A 16,231-nucleotide genomic window follows, 5' to 3' on the forward strand; every position below is an offset into this window, starting at 1 on the left:
CTTGAGTCAGGAATATTTGCTCGACTGCTTGCCCGTACTGGCAATTCAGTTAGCATTCGTGCTGCTGCATTTTGCACCAGCTGGAGTTTCTGGATCAGTCTTAAGGGCAAGCCTGCGTAGAGCGAGTTACAGTAGTCCAACCTGGAAGTGACTGTTGCATGGATCACTGTAGCTAAGTCTCAAGGAGCCAAATAGGGTGCTAGTTGTTTGACCTGCTGAAGATGGTAAAAAGCAGATTGTGCAACAGCTGTGATCTGGGCCTCCTTAGAAAGGGTGGGATCCAGTATCACACCCAGACTCTTCACCTTCTGAGCTGGCACAAGAGGTGCGTAATCCAGGGTGGGGAGCTGGATGCCCAATCTGGGCCTCCCATGACTCATGTACAGGACTCCTGTCTTGGTTGGATTAAGCTTCAGTCAGCTCAGCTGTAGCCAACCGGCCACTGCATCCAGTGCCCTGGTCAGATGGTCTGGGGCAGAGTCTGACTGGCTGTTCATCATCAGATAGAGCTGGGTGTCATCTGCATACTGGTGACAACCCAACCCAAAACCTCTAGCAACCTGGGCAAAGGGGCGCATGTAGATGTTAAACATCATTGGCAAGAGAACAGCTCCCTGTGGTACACCACATTCTAATGGATAACGCAAGGAGGTCACCAATAGCCACCTTTGTCCCCGACTATGGAGGAAGGAGGAAAACCACTGTAAAGCTATCCTCTGTACTCCAATGTCAGCAAGGTGGTGAGTCTTTAGATCGTAATCAACTGTATCAAACGCTGCTGAAAGATCTAAAAGCAATAGTGGCACTGATTTGCCTTGATCCAGATGCCTTCTAAGGTCATCTGTGAGGGCGACTAGAGCAGTCTCCATCCCACGACCAGGACTAAAGCCGGACTGGAAGGGGTCAGGAAAACTTGGAACTACTCAGCCATCGCTTTCTCAGTTATCTTGCCCAGAAACGGTCAATTCGAAACTGGCCGATAATTGGCAAGGACCATCGGGTCCAAAGATGGCTTCTTCAAAAGCGGCCGGACCACTGCCTTCTTAAGCTTGGCTGGGAATACCCGATGACAGGGATAGGTTGACAATCTCAGCCAGGGGACCCTGAATGGCATATCCACCTGCTTTGATAAGCCAAGATGGACATAGGTCCAGAGGGCAAGTGGTAGGTTCCAACATGGGACCTTTTTTAGACAATCAAGAAGGTTGTTAGGATCCGTTCTAAAATGAATTTTGGCTGCTTTGGTGAAATCCAACTTAAGGTGGTCCTAATGGACCCCTGCCTACCACTTGCCCAGGCTTGTCCTCCCCAGCACTGACTTTAATCGTGGTTAATGTTTACCTAGCCCCTTTTAATGGAGAGTTGGAGTTCGTTGCTGTTTGGGAGAAATTTTCTGAATATGTTACATCTTTGTCTAGGAAATTTCATATCGCTCAGCTCATGATTTTTGGTGATTTTAATGCTTGGATAGGCAGTAATAATCAGAAATGGAAATCACATTATGGTTTCAAAGTGGCTGAATCCCTCCCACTACAATTATGTTTGTCCCATTGTTCCAAAGATTTTTTTAACCAACAAGGCAGGTCCTAGATTAATTGAATTCTGCATAGCACATAATGTTACAGTATTTAATGGTCTTTCCAAATTTCCGGCTGCAACTGATTTTACTTCTTTTTTCCTCACGGGGTCACAGTGTGATAGATCATTGTTTAGGTTCACCCAGCCTTTTGTCGTCTATTGATAACATTTCTATAGATTTGTGCACGGAAAGTGACCATCTGATATTATCTTTAAGATTGGGTCTGGAGGTTATTACGGTATCATCTTCCCAATCTGTGATGAGCTCTGAGAATGTTTTTTAAAAAATTAAGTGGTCCATAGCCCTAGAAAGGGAGTTTTCTTTCCTGTTTGGCTTTAAAACGCTGTGCAGATTAAGGTATTCAATCATAAATGCTGAATCTGACAATAGAATCCTTTCAGGATTTTCATTATTAATTGATTACTGTAGTGCTAAAGCTAAAGCTAAACCCGTGACTTTGTGTAGGTCCAATTTCTCTAGCTGGTTTGACACAGACTGTTTAGCTCAGAAACAAGAACTGGGAGCACTGTTTAAATTCTGTTACTCTGAAGACCCAACAAAAAGTAAGGCCTATATTGCTTGTAAGAAAGCCTACTTGGAGTTTATCACATCTAAAAAGAAAGTTTTCTTTCAGAATAAATGGGACCAACTTTACCACTCAATAATATCTAATGATAATAAGGCCTTCTGGAGAATCATTTCAGGTAATCTAAAAAACAATTCTGTTACTGACCCAACTATCTCTGCGTAAGCATGCGTTGATTACTTTTCTAACATATTTGCTGCTCTATGTGTATCCCCTTCCTATCTTAGTAAACCCCGTTGTTACCAATAGGCTGGTCTGACCTCCAGTAACTCTGGATGAAATTGGTGATTTATTGAAAGGTTTAAAAGTGGGTAAAGCACCAGGCCCTGATGGCCTTCCCACAGAGTTTTTCACAAAGTTTGCTGACTGGTGACTTTTGCCTCTTGCAAAACTGTTCATTTTCATTGATCTGCATAGTTCCATCCCAGACTCTTCGCTTGATTCTATAATTATCCCAATCTACAAAAAAGGGGGGTTGGAGTTACCAGAAAATGTCCTCCCCATTAGTTTATTATCTATAATGGGCAAGTTGTTTGCTAAATATTTGGAACTCCGATTAATTGATTGGATGCGACTTGATAACATCATAGGTCCTGAACAAATTGGCTTTTCCAAAGGCAGATCTACCCTCATCTCTTTTGCCTCACATTCCTTCTCTGTCAATCTACTCCCCTTCTCTGATATCCTACCCCCTATTTTCCCCCTTTTCCCCATTCCCTTTATCTTAACTTCCTTCTCTCTTCCACCAGTTTGGTGTAGTGGTTAAATGCACAGACTCTTATCTGGGAGAACCGGGTTTGATTCCCCACTCCTCCACTTACAGCTGCTGGATTGGCCTTCGGTTAGCCAAAGCTATCACAGGAGTTGTCCTTGAAAGGGCAGCTGCTATGAGAACCTTCTCAGCCCCACCCACCTCACAGGGTGTCTGTTGTGGGGGGAGAAGATATAGGAGATTGTAAGCCACTACCAGTCTCTGATTCAGAGAGAAGGGTGGGGCATAAATCTGCAGTATTCTTCTTCCTCTCAACTATCCCTGTACCTTTGGCACTCCACTACTCCCCCTACCCTTGGCATTCACTCACCCTCACCTCCCCAACCCTTGGAATCCATTCAATCCTCCCACTCCTTGCTGGAGGGACCCAGTGGTGGTGGCAGCTCCTGGGGTGTTCTGCTAGCCTCAGGAGGGACCCGGTGGTTCTTGGGGTGTTGTGAAGGTCCCAGGAGGCCACAGGAGAGATTGTGTGCATGCATCAAAAGTGCCCATGTGCCAAAAATGAATCGTTGGCAACACAGGTTGCCTTTTATATATGTTTGTCTCAGGTTTCTTTCACATGGGAATCCTCTTCCTACCACCTCTGTGGGAAGTAGGAAGTTCCTGGACTAAAGAGGAATGCTCACATAACATTGTGATCATTCTGAGCATGATTTGTGGCATTCTTGTGGCTTTCACTTTTACTCAGGAGTGGAGGATCAGTCTCATAATGATGTGATGGGGGAAGAGTGGGGGTGGGGGGACAAAGGCAGCAGCAAGTGGAGCACAACTGGATGATGGAAACTGTTCCCACATTGCTTGTTGCTTCTTCTGTGATGGAACAGGTGGGTATATCACCCAGTCACTATTTCCTAATGCAGGTTGCTTGATTTCCAATCCAGGCACCTGGAGGTGTGGTTTGCTTTCCCCTACCTCAGGGTTACACTGCATTACATAGAGGAAGAGCCTGTAACCTGCTTCTTACTCCTCCCTTCTTCTTCTGCCAGCTTCCTCCTATTTCCTCTTCCTCCCTTTTTATAGTCCCAGCTTCACACTTAACCCTTGAGCTAAGCTCTGCCCTCCTCTCTGTTCCCTGCTCTGCCTTGAAACACCTGGGCCCAGAAAGCCATTGTTCTTCCCCGCAGGCTTGCTCAGTGCCTCCAGACTTCCCTGGGCCACACTGTCAAGCCAAAGTACTGTGACTGTACTTTTCTGCCCTACTCCAACCAGATGAGTCTTGATCTGGGCCCTGCCAGGCTGTTTGATTCTGGGTAGTGCACACATGTGTGAATGAAAAAAGAAAGGAAGCATTTCGGTGACTTGACAGTGCAAACCTAAGACTACTTTGCTGAGAGTAAGACCCATTTATATATTTATTTAAAAAGATTTATGTGCTGCCTTCCACCCAAATAGAGTCCCCCAAAGCAGTGACATCAAACATTTCAACATTAAAAGAATGCTTAAAATAAAGAATATGTAAAATAAATCAGTAAAAACATAGAACCACAGAGAACACCAAAACCAAGGAAGAGGACTGGAAACATTTCAACAAAATAAAGAAGTCTTCACAAGTTGGCAGAAAAAAAAATAGAGGGACTAGATTAATCTTGGAAAAAGAGTCCCAAAGTTTTGGTACCATGATCAAGAAGGCTCTTTCTTAGGTTGCAACCTGTCCAGCCTCAGGGGTGTGCAAAGCAGGACCTCCAAAGATCTGGAATGTCTAGGAAGGTCAGCAGCCCTTAAAACATGCTGGCCCCAGGCTGTATAGGGCTTTAAAAGTCAACACCTGCAACTCGAATTGGGACCAGAAGCTGATTGGGAGCCAGTGTAGATGGGAAAGTGTTGGGATAATATGGTTCCTATGACCCACTCCAGACAACATTCTGGCTGCAGCATTCTGTACTAATTGTAGCTTCCAGTCTTCAGCCCCTTGTAAAGCGCATCACAATAATCTAATTTAGATAGAACCAGGGGATGAACCACAGTAACAAGACCCTTCCCTTCAGGAACAGCCACAGCTGGCTTATCCATAGCTGATATAAGGCACCCTTGGCTACTGATGCTACCTGTTTATCCAGCAGGAAGCCTGGGTCCAGGAGCATCCATGAAGTATGAACCTGCTTCTTCAGGGAACATGCAACCCCATCCAAAACAAGAAAGATTTCCTAGGTCAGCCCACCCCCCGCGCATGCCTGTTTTGTTGGGATTAAGTCTTAGTTTGTTAGCCCTCTTTCATTCCAAAACTGGCACCAGACACGTGTTCAGTTTTCATGACCTCCCTGGGATCTGCTGGAAGTGTAAGACAGAGCTTAGTGTCATCTGCATATTGGTGGCAATGTTGCCCAAATCTCCAGATGACTTCTCCCAGTGGTTTAATGTACATTTTGAAAGACATGGGGGGGGGGGGGAGATAGGACTGAGGGGAACCCCATAAGCCAGAGGCCACATTAGCAATCTCCTAGCACCACACTCTGAAACCTGCCTTTGAGGCAGGAATGAAACCACTGCAGAACAGTGCCTCCCAGGCCCAACCCTGAAAGGCAGTGCAGGATACCTTGATCAATGATATAAAAAGCCACTGAAAGGTCCAGGAGAATTAACAGGGACACACTTCCTCTGTCCGTTTCCCAGTGAATGTAACCCACTAGGGCAATCAAAGCTATTTCAGTCCCATAACTAAGCCTGACATTAAAGTGGAATGGATCCTAACAATCTACTTCATTCACGAGACTCTGAAATTGCCCAGCCACCACTTGTTCAATTATCTTGCTCAAGAACAGAACAGCAGAGAGGTATCTGTGTATGTACAATGCAGCAAAACCAAAATGGTGAGTCTCAGGACACCAGTACCAAACCACACTAAATATTAGTTTTTAGCATGGCTGGCATGTAGAAGTAGACAAGGTAGGCAACCACCTAGGGTGCCACCTTGCCTGTGGGGGCACCAGTAGGCACCCCCTCCCCTCTGCTCTTGGCTTCCCGGGTCTGCAACCCAGGAAGCTGACAGTGGCAGGATGGCGCATTGGCATGTGCTTTCGAAGCTGAGCTTGGAGAAGCTGTGCCATTGCCTCATCCGACTGCTTTTGCCTTCAAGAGCAATCAGGGAGGGCACTTTCTCCTTCCAAGCGAAGTCAGGCTTGGAGGGGAGCACACACTAATGCCCCATCCCACTGCTCTCCACGGTGGGGAGGAGGCCCCAGGCAAGGTGGCACCCTAGGTGGCTGCCTACCTCTCCTATTCCCGCATGCCAGCCTTGCAAGGGAGGTGGAGCTCAGAGAATGTGCCCTGCCCAGCTGCTCTCGCCTTGAAGGTGAAAGCAGCCGGGTGGGACGTTGGCACAGCTTCTCTCACAAGGGAAGCCAAGCTCAGAGAAGAACGAAACCCCCCACCCACCCTCCTGCTCTCGCTTTTAAGCGAGAGCAGCTAAATGTGGCATCAGCATGGCTGACCCACAGTCCCCACTCAGACTTCTCAGGTCTGCCGAGAAGGCTGAACGCGGGCAGCAGGTGAGTTGCACCTGCGCAGTGCAATCTTGGAGGCGTTCCAAGCCTGCCCCTAAGAAGGACGCTCTCGGAGAGCCTCTGAGAGCGCACTCCACAGGCACGAATGGCCTGGAGCCCATCCGCCTGCTGCGCCGCCGTGCCTGCCCTTCCCGTGAGCGGGGTAGGCATGGGTAGGGGGGCGCCCAGGGCAGGTGTTGGCCTGGGAGGGGGGGGGAGAGGAGGCCCTACTGGTGGGCCTTGTTATTAGAAAATATGGGGACAAGGCTTACAATAAACCCCACGAAACTATTTTCACTCTGCCATCTGTTTTTTAGAAACTCCCTCATAAGGAAAATACCCACCTCCACCCCCAAAGAGCTTTCCTCATCATTTCTGAACACCAACTTTTATCCCGTTCTACTGGGAACTACAGGAAACTCATCGTCCTCTCCCACCCTCTTTGGTAATGTCGCTCTATCTGCATTTCCCTCTCGATGGTTTTCCTCGCTCACTCCCTTCCGCTCATCCGGCCAGTGACTTACCCGGCATGCATTGCGGCGCAAGCGAGTGACGACAATAACAAACAGCGGCAGTCAGTGTTGCACTAGGGGAGCGGGGGCCCGAGAAGCCACTGGAGTTCACCCCTCCCCGCGCGCTCTTTCTCCTTTCTCGCGCCCTGTTGGCTGTTCCGCCGGACTAGTCGGGCCCGCGCTCCCCGCTTTTCTCATTTGGGTGGTGGCCTGAAGCTACCCGGTAGATCCGCAGCGAGGAGGAGGAGCTTCTGTCGCGGCCGCCGGTCACCGGCGCGGGATGGTGCTCGGGGCCGCCCAGCTGTTGCTGCTGTTATTGCGGCCTCCTTCGGGTGAGTTGAGCCACTATATTGGCCGCGGTGGCAGCTGCTGTCAGCGGGGCGACCAGCGCTCGCCCTCCGATTCGGGTAGGGGGCCTAAGAGAGTTCCATGGGGGAGGTAAAGTCTTGTGTGTGTTTGTGGCGCTGAAGGCGAAGAGTCTCCTTTGGACAATGAAAGGGCTCCGGGTGTTGAGAGGCTAGAAACTGCGGAGGGTCAAGGCCCCCGAATCTGTGTGTCCTTCGCTTCCAGGCAACTAGTCCGACTCTGTTCCCGAAGTTAACTCCAAGGGGGATGACTCAGCCCATCTGCAGCCCCGCCCAAAGCACCTTGTTATTAAAAGCAAGCACCGTGGGTCTGGATTCCTTCGACCATCCTTCAGTGCTGTGTGGGAGAAAGTCTTGGTGTCTAAGGATAAGAACCAAGACTTTTTTCGTTCCACAAATTCTTTCTTGTCTTCTTTATTCCACATTGGGTTTGGGAGTGGTTTAAGTCCATGTACAGATGTTAAGTTACACTTGATTTGTGTAACTTAAGTTGATTTGTCTGCTGCTGGAGTTAAACGGGTTTGGCCCAAATTGAGGGTTTGGTGTTTTGGTCAAGGCCTGTCTTTGAGTTACTTCAGCATGGACTCATGCTAAGAATTCTGTTTGCATGCTTATTAGCACTTGCGAGTCATGCTGTTCCACTTGTGAGAATGCTGTTACCTGTTATAGATACCTGTGAAAATTAAAAGGAAATTTGGCAAGGAAACACCAAGGAACAGGTGCTGATTTATTGCAGTTTGAAATCAAGATAATTATTTTTCAGTTAGTGTAAGTGAAAGTCAGTGAGCTTGTGTGATATGTAGGCTATGCTAGATATGACATAAAAGGTTGGACAACAGTAATGGTTTCAGTGATGTCATAAATATCATTTCTGCAATATTTATTTTTCTGCTGGAAAGTATAAGAGTTACTGAAGTATTTTTATCATGAGGGACACTGCAGTTGTTAAGGCTGTTGTTAAGCTTTGAGAAGTCCTGTTAACTCATATATTTAAATATTCTTAACTATCAGCATTTGAAGTGCATGTAGAATGCCATCAGATAAATATTGAATGCTTTTTATGAGGAATGCTTGAGAAGGTCATTGTTCATAGTGCAATCCTATCAATTTTTACAAGGTATTATTAGATATGTAAGTAAGTAAAAGTAATATGCAGATGTTTCAGTGCTTATTGATGGTTTCAATATTAGATTTCCATATTAAAGAAATAAGATTATTTTTATTAGAAAGTATCAAGACATCTCGCTTGCGTCACCATAACATATGCCTGTTTCCCACAACAAATTATTACTGGTGTTTTCCTAGTATATGTACTATTTAATATCTTTAACCAATACAAAGGATACAGTATAGAATCATTTGGAAGGGACCTCCAGGGTCATCAGTCCAACCCTCTGCACAATGCAGGAAATTCACAAATACCTCCCCTCCACCCTCAGTTACCCCTGTTCCATGTCCAGCAGATGGTAAAAAACCTCTAGGATCCCTGACCAAACTGGCCTGAAGAAGAATTGCTTCCTGAACCCAAAGTGGCAATCAGTATTTCCCTGGGCTTATAAGAAAGGGCCATAAGACCTAAGCACTGATGCAATCCTTCCTGCCCTCCCTCTCATGATCTGCCTAATTCACAGAATCAGTGTTGCTGTCAGATGACTATCTAGCCTCTGTTTAAAAACCTCCAAGGAAGGAGAGCCCACCGCCTCCCAGGGAAGCCTGTTCTACTGAGGAACCGCTCTGTTAAGAAGTTATTTCTAATGTTTAGCTGAAAACTCTTGATTTAATTTCAACCCATTGGTTCTGGTCCGACCTGGAGCAATAGAAAATAACTTTGTGCATTCCTCTATACGACAGTGGCAAGAGCCCCGTGGTGCAGAGTGTTAAAGGTGCAGTACTGCAATCCTAAGCTCTGTTAATGACCTGAGTTCGATCCCCGGTGGAAGCTGGGTTTTCAGGTAGCTGGCTCGAGGTTTACTCAGCCTTCCATCCTTCCAAGGTCAGTAAAATGAGTACCCAGCTTGCTGGGGGGGAAGTGTAGATGACTGGGGAAGGCACTGGCAAACCACCCCGTAAAAAGTCTGCCGTGAAAATGTTGTGAAAACAACGTAACCCCAGAGTCGGAAACGACTGGTGCTTGCACAAGGGACTTTTCCTTTTTCCCTGTATGACAGCCCTTCATGTACTTGAAGATGGTAATCATATTACCTCTCAGTCATCTTCTCTCCAGGCTAAACATACAGAGCTCCTTCAACCCTTCTTCATAGGACTTGGTCTCCAGACTCCTCACCATCTTCATTGCCCTCTTCTGGACATGTTCCAGCTTGTCCTTCTTAAATTGCGGTTCCTCAATTCTATTTTAGGCGAGGTCTAACCAGAGCAAAGTAAAGCGATACCATCACTTCACATGATCTGGACAGTATACTTCTGTTGATACAGCTCAAAATTGCATTTGCTTTTTTAGCCACCATATTACACTGCTGACTCATGTTCAGTGTATTGTCCACTAAGTCCCCTAGATCCTTTTCACACATACTACTGCCAAGAAAAGTCTCCCCCATTCCTGTAATGATGCATTTGATTTTTCCTACCTAAATGCAGAACTTTATATTTATGCCTGCTGAAATTAATTTTATTTATTTTAGCCCAGTTTACCAGCCTGTCAAGATCATCCTGTATCCCGACTCTGTCTTCTACTGTATTTGCAACCCCTTCCAGTTTGGTGTAGTGGTTAAGTGTGTGGAATCTTATGCGGGAGAACCAGGTTTGATTCCCCACTCCTCCACTTGCATCAGCTGGAATGGCCTTGGCGATAGCTTTAGTAGGAGTTGTCCTTGAAAGGGCAGCTGCTCTGAAAGCTCTCTCAGCCTCACCCACCTCACAGGGTATCTGTTGTGGGAGAAGGAAATAAAGAAGATTGTAAGCTGCTCTGAGACTGATTCAGAGAGAAGGGCGTGGTATAAATCTGCAGTCTTTTTCCAATTTAGTCTCATCTGCAAATTTAATAAGCATTCCCTCTGTTCTTTCATCCAAATCAATTATAAAAATGTTGAACACAACAGGTCGCAGGACAGATCCTTGAGACACTCCACTTGTCACTCATCTCCAAGAGGATGAGAAACCATATCACATGCACTTTTTGGGTGCAATCTGTTTATTAGTTGCAGATCTACCTAACAGTAATAGGATCCAAACCACATCTACTAACTTGTCAGCAAGAATATTATGTGAAACCTTATCAAAAGCCTTACTGAAATCAAGATAAACAATGTCTACAGCATTCCGCTGATCCAGCAAGGTAGTAACTTTCTCGAAAAAAGAGATAAGTTTTGTCTGATGTGACTTGTTCTTGAGGATCCAGTGCTGGCTCTTAGTAATCACACCTATAAATGTTTATGACAGTTTAAAAAAAGGTTCCCTGTGACAGCATTTCCCCCGGTTAATTTAGCTGTTGAATGTGTACCAGTTGAATAACCAGCTGCTGAATCGAAATTGTTCTAGCAGTAGTGAATTTCCTAGGTATATTAATAGAATTTAGGGACAGTACAGGTATTGAAATATTGCTTGGTTTATGGGCTTGGGGGTTATGATTGCACTCTATGAGTATGATCACACATGCTAAATAATGCAGTGTCAATCCGTTTTCAATGCACTTTCCAGCTGGATTTTACAGTTTGAACTGACAACTTCCAGTTTGAAAGTGCATTTGAAGTGGATTGAAACTGCTTTATTTAGCATGTGTGATCTCAATCTATATATGTTATGGATGAGAGTCTTTAAGACTTTCTTAAAGGACTTAATGTTGTTATTGTTAAGGTAGAAACATGAAGTATAGGTACATTGTACTCTTGAAATGTAGTTGTTTCTATTCAGGTATTTGTTTAGTAAAAAATTCCAGCATAGCCATATGGGAAGCTACTCCTCCATATTAGTATTATCTAGTCCATAACTGCATATTCTGTCCACAGTAGTGGAAGTGAATTTGTGAGTTTTCTTGAAGTTTTTTTTAAAATTTACGTATTAACTCTTGTCCTGTATGGTGCATATGTAGTTTGGAATCTGTTTGCCAGTGGTAATGAGAGTTTTCAATGATATGCAAATACAGAATCTAAATCTAAAGGGAAGGAGAAAATTGCATCCCTGAATTTAAGGATTTTTGTATCTTATTTGTATCATCCTCTCTTTGGCCATCTACTGATCCTTACAGAGGTCCTGTACATATGGACTTCATGTTGCATATATTATGGATGAGAAGGTGGCAACTTGTCCCAGTCTTACAAATACATTCATAGAGAACTAGCTATTTGACTTCCTAGTTCTGTTCCTATTCATTGGACTTTGGTCCACATGGCATTTGTAGTACTAGCTTTTAGAGTTTTTCTGTGTTCTTCACCGGTAGAACAGTATTAATACAACATTGCATATTTGGGGACTGGAAAAAATACCTAAAGTTTGAAACTTCAGAATAAGCTTTTTTTAAAAAGTTTGCTAGTATTGAAGTGTCAGGCACATAGCTATAGACTTCCAGTTTCATGCTGATGGAGATGGTAGTTTGTTGTGAGCTGTCTGTAAGATTTTATCCTTTTTTCTCTTTACCCAATATTTCTTTTTTCTTGCATGAGCCTGGTGGGAGGTTCTCATGTTTAAATGTCTTAGCCGTGTATACTTGAAGGTGCTCCCATTGAATGTTTTTAAGGTACCTTATTGTCCAGATGCTTGTAGATGTCCAGAGATTTCAAAGCCACAGGAAAAGCCTGGGAATGTGTGTGTGTGTGTGTGTGTGTGTGTGTATATATATATATATATATATATATATATATATATATATATATATATTGGGGGGAGGCAGATATTTTTGGCTGGGAAATATATATATATATATTGGGGGGAGGCAGATATTTTTGGCTGGGAAATAGAATATGCACAGTATTTACCTACAAAGTCTACACTTATTTTACTGTTTTAATAACATAAAATGAATAAATGAATAAAAATTTGATCTTAAGAGTCTCAGCCAATGGTGAAAACAGAGGTTTTGCTCTGTAGCTGATGTGCAATTGAGCAAAGCAAACTATTATGCAGAAGAAAGCAAGATATAGGGAGAAGGAAGCAAATGACAGCCAGTTGCTTGGGGCCTGTTAGGAGCCCTCTGGAGACCTAATTTGGTCTCCGGACTGCACGTTTGACACCCTTACAGTAGACATATCCTTGAAAGTACATTGCTTATGTCTACTGCATATGTAGGAATTATAGTTATCTAATGTTGCAGAAGTTACCTGAATAGCTCAGCTTAGCCCAAGCTAATCAGTTGGGAAAGCTAAGCAGGGTTGGTCTTGGATAGTACTTGGATGGGAAACCACCAAGGAGGACTCAGTGGAACATTACTCATGAATTCAAGGTAGACAAACACATAGCCTTACATTAAAAAATGTTTAAAATATAGTATTTTGAACAAGGAAATTCTTATCTTAAAAAGCATTTCACTGATTTTGAAAGAATAAAGAATTCATTAGAATCTTTTACTATGCTACCCCAAATTTTCAAGTCTTTTGGTGAACAAATTGATGAAATAAAGCTCTCAGGAATAAACAGGTTTCCTTTTCTGGGACTTCATAGCTCTACAGGTGCCTGGGATATTTCTTGTTCTGCTTACGTTTTAGTTGCCATTACGAAATATATAAAAGGAAACTTCAGTAGCTGTGCAAGTGTACCACAGAAATTAAAAAAATTAAAAAAGAGCAATGCCTGAAGATATGGAGATCAAGCCATCTTGTTCAAGTTTTAAAATAACACATCATTGTTAGTATATTGACTAGATGTGATGGTATATGTGTTGCATTTCTTTAAGATATGATGTAGAATCCTGATTAATTCTCAATAGTTTGAGCTCTCATCTAGAAATACTGTCCTTTTTTTAGTGAATGATCTTAAGTACTTTTTGTGGTACATTACTGGAAAATATACCAATGTTGTGTAGCTAGTTAGTTTGTTAACCAACTCTAAATGTGGCTTTGCCCAATCTGTTTAATGAAATTTTAAAAATGTCATGCCATGCCATGCAGTGGACTACAGGCAGATGTAGACAGGGGAACACCAGTCACAGTATAGCTAGCTGCATGTGATGTGATGGTAGTAGAGGAGTGCTAAATAAGTTGTTGCGGCAACTTCTCACCTCACCTGTTTTCTCAATGTTAAAATTCTGGTAACATAAGACACAGAACATGCTTTAAGGTTAATATAATTCAAATATTACATATTCTGTTTAATTACTCTAGAAGGTTAAACATGAAGTTTTCCTTCTTGAGGAATGAATATACCATTAAACAAAAGTACAGCAGCTTGTCAGAGAAGTTTTAAAATGTCAGTTTCTATTTCTGAATTTATTTTATTTTATTATTCAGGTTTAAAGTGTTGTAACTTGTGGATATTGTATATCCCAAGGAACAAGGTCAAAGGCATAATGTTAATGGCAGGGAAAAAAGGGCAAATAGTAATAGACATTTCCACAGCATAACTTGTGGTTCTGTTGCCACATGCTAATTCCAGTGTCATTTCTGCCAGTGCCGCCATATTAGCTATGCATCCAGGGCATCCGTCAACATGTGGCAATTATGGAAAAGTTCACAGAATTCCTGTAGTGGTAGGTTGGCTAGAAGAGCTCATAGGATTCCCATAGTCCTAGGGTAAAGGAAGAGAGCAATTACTGCCACACACTGGTCCAGAAAGTTTTGACTTCCTGGAAATGTCCAGACACATCCAGCAGCAGCTAGCAAAGAACTCTCTTTGCAAGGGGAAATGCCAGTGTCAGGCAGAGAAGGACTACTACATTCCACTGAACTGATTGTATAGTAGTCAGATGGCAGCCTGGCTCTATAATTAGTACATTTGTCTGTAAAATTCTTAGGCAATGAAACTTCTAACAGAGAGAATTTCAGTTTTCTTGTGATACCAATGATTCTATACAGACGATGTACCCATTGCTGCAAATACTACTTGTGTACTAATGTGAGGGAAGAAGGTATTTGGCATTGGAAAAATGGACACATGGACAAGGAAGAATGCATATGACATGAGCAAACATACAAAACTATGACCTGGCTGGTGGCTCTGAGAGATGGAGCAGTGCAGTGTGAATCAGGAAATGATGGATCAGATCCCCGTCTTAAGAAATGAAAGCAAAAGATCCACAAAGAGTCACAGGGCATATTTCTCCTTCCCTGAAAGCCCCCATAGGTTTTCTGCTTTTCATGATTTTTTTCTGAACTTTCCATCCACCTTTAGCCTCTTGTTGTCACCTTTCCCTCCTTCATTCCCCAGAAGCTTCTGCCTGTGAAAACTGTGGCCCAGTTGTGTGGTGCTGGCTGTCAGGCCAAGTCCAGATACACAACAGAGAACCTGCACCTCATTTCCCCCATAATCCATTTTCTCTTTCTCTTCTTCTGGCAACAATTCCTGCTTCCTTCTGTACTTCCCACCAACCTATCTTTTACCTGCCCTGCTGTCTTTAGCTATATTTATTATTTATTTATACGGCACCTTTCTTCACAATGGTGACTCAGTGCTGCTTACATCGTTTTCCTCTCCACCATTTTATTGCCACAATAAACTTATGATGTATATTAGCCTGGATGTATCTGTCTGGGCCAGGGTCACCAAATGAGCTTCCATGGCAAAGTGGTGTTTTGAACCTGGGGACTTTCCTAGTATGAAGCTATAACCACTGCAAGACACTGGCTTTTGTGGAGTGGCTGCTGTTGGACAGTAGTAAGCAGCCAGTCCTGGATGAGTCATGGAAGTCACGTGATATCAAATTGCCTGGTGGTTGCTGTCATATCTGACACCTCCTTTGAAGACCTAAAACTGCTTTAGAAATAACCCACTCATTTGCATATTAGGCCACACCTTCTGATGCCAGACCAGCCGGAACTGCATTCTTGTTTTTAAAAAAAGCCCTGGTCCTATCCCTCCCCAACTTTTACTGACAAAAACTAAGACTTTAAGGCTAGCAATACTTCTTTTATATTGCCAAGCAACCCCCACAGTATCCATTGCAAAGGGCATATGTTTCTTAAAGGAACAAGTTTTGCTTCTATTATTTTGGGAATTTTAATCTCCCTCCCTCCCACCCTTTTTTTTTTTAGGATTTCTAATTTTTGAACAAACATGTTTTCAGGTTTGTATAAGATCTGTCTTGTCTGTTCATAGCTTCCAACTCAGAGTTTCCATAGATTTGGCCAGGTTGAGAATTAGGTAGCTAGACAAACAGGCAATGCACAAGGACTTTGGGGGCATCTAATTTTCCCCTTCTGCACTATTTCCTCTTTTCCTTCCTTGAAAGCCCCAATACTTTCCCCATTTCCTGTTTTCTTCTCTCCTTCCCACCCACGCATCAACGTATCTTTTATCTGCTCTCCCCCCCCCCCCCCCCCCCGGCGCAGAGTGGTAAAGCTGCAGTACTGCAGTCGGAGCCCTCTGCTCACAACCTGAGTTAGATTTCAGCGGAAGTATTGAAAGGTCTGTTTGTAGAAGTGCAAGTTTTGTGGAAATAAGGATGAGCTTGAGTTTGAGCCCTATGTATGGAAAGAACAAACAAAGGAAGGGAAAGCAGCTTATGTAGAATGTGTGTAGTCAAGTGCTTAGTGTAGGAGAGGTTGAGGCCATCAAATATCAGTGATGCTTCCACAGCCTTAGATGCAAATCTCTTTCCCCCCCCCTCCCTTTGGACATGGTGTGTCTCTCAGTGAAGTAAATACATTGGCATAGTAGAGATATATTTCTCCAAGTCAGAGAATGAAGGTGTAGCATACTATCTTTGCTTGTTCTTGTTTGACAGCTATGAGAGGATTAGTTTCCCATCCATGACCCACAGAACAATGTTGCTTCCAGGTAACTTATTTTCTTGCTAGTGCATGATCATATGCTTTGTAGCCAACTGTAATTACTT

The 16,231-nt window shown here is 43.7% G+C and overlaps 1 protein-coding gene across 4 annotated transcripts in view; it reads left to right on the forward strand.

The window, feature by feature from the left end:
• Nucleotides 1-6,970: 6,970 nt before the first annotated feature.
• RB1CC1 (RB1 inducible coiled-coil 1) overlaps nt 6,971-16,231 on the forward strand; it is a 101,910-nt gene continuing 92,649 nt past the window's right edge. For 3 of the 4 annotated variants that reach the window (XM_060243799.1, XM_060243802.1, XM_060243801.1), the window contains exon 1: nt 7,000-7,260. The gene's annotated coding sequence lies outside the window, so the exon portion shown is untranslated. Of the gene's footprint in view, nt 7,261-16,231 lie in introns of all 4 variants that reach the window. The other variant, XM_060243800.1, reaches the window with a different exon arrangement.

This window comes from Heteronotia binoei, chromosome 7 (genome assembly GCF_032191835.1).
Source record: "Heteronotia binoei isolate CCM8104 ecotype False Entrance Well chromosome 7, APGP_CSIRO_Hbin_v1, whole genome shotgun sequence".
Taxonomy (NCBI): Eukaryota; Metazoa; Chordata; class Lepidosauria; order Squamata; family Gekkonidae; genus Heteronotia; species Heteronotia binoei.